Genomic DNA, 1,330 nt, shown 5'->3' with positions numbered 1-1,330 from the left:
CAAGTGCCGCCAAAAACATGTTACCCATGAGGAGGCTAATGTTTTCACTCTTACAAATCTTGTGCACAAAGTTTTAGAGGGTGAGTGAAAACAGGGAGCCCGAGTGGGGGCGGGGTCCCCAGGCACAGACCGACCCAGCGCTCTCCGCTCTCTGGGGCCCTAGTTGGGCAAAGTCCTCATGGGCACACAGGAACTGTGCTTTAGGTTAATTGAAAATTTATGTATTTATTTATTAATACCAGAAAAAGGGGAAGAAAATCATCCATTTGTTCTTCCACTCGATTGATTCTTAAAATAGGAAAATTAAAGACTGCCTTGAAAAGGGGCTCCAGAATCTGAAACGCCAGCCCGCCTCCAGCTGGGCAACCTGCGGGGCGGGCCTTATTTTAGTCACCTTATTTTAAAAATTCAGGATTTAGATAATTTAGATAATTTCATCTAATCAAGAGCATCTTATGTACCTGCTCTGAGACTTAAGAGTAAATGAAAGGAAATGGTCCTTTTGGCAAGGATGGCCTAGTATTTGGCTGTTTAAAATTTTGGTGCAATGTTTGTGTAGGATATAAAACGGGGATCTTACATTAGAATTAGGTTAACTTTAGTTACATCTAAAAACATCTTGTCAATTTTAGGAGCGATCCATTGCTAAAAATACTGCAGATGCTCTGTCCAGTGAATCAAAATACTATTGGAGAGTTTGATGAATAGTAATGTTGTAATATTCAGCCAGCTTCATCAGATAATTGCATTAATATTGAACCTGAGTATTTGAGAGTGAAGTAAATCTCGAGTAAGTAGCCAGTATTCTAATTTTGATTTGTATTGATAATCAGCAAGTCAAACTGAATGATGATTCTGAAGGAAATAGTTCTTGTTACTTGTATGGAAGTTTAGCAAAAATGAAATTTATACAACCATAAGATGGCACGTGAATAAAGGCTTTTAAAAATAAAGCTTTCTGAGCTACTTTGTTTATAAGAGTATGTAAATTAATGTAAAGCAAGCATGTCAGACTCAGAGGCTAACACGGGCCAAATAAGGTTTAAGTTTATGTGGGCCGCAAAAAAAAACACACAAAAGCTTAAATTTTCATAGAAACATAGGTTTATTTTGATAGAGACATGCTGAATACAGAGGGTTGAAATAAATGAGTAATCGTTAACATAAAATAATGGAACATTTTAATAAAAATATTTTTTTCTTGAACATTAACTTATCAGACACTGAATAACTGCACAAATTAATAAGCGTAATGCAAATAAACCTATTTTTCTTGTTCTCCGAAAGCAAAATATTTCCTGTTGCTCACACCAAACAAGTCAGTCCAAGA

The sequence above is a fragment of the Myotis brandtii genome, unplaced genomic scaffold (assembly GCF_000412655.1).
Source record: "Myotis brandtii unplaced genomic scaffold, ASM41265v1 scaffold1260, whole genome shotgun sequence".
In the NCBI taxonomy this organism is placed as follows: Eukaryota; Metazoa; Chordata; class Mammalia; order Chiroptera; family Vespertilionidae; genus Myotis; species Myotis brandtii.
The sequence above is the reverse complement of the archived record's forward strand: the minus strand, read 5'-3'. Positions refer to the sequence as shown.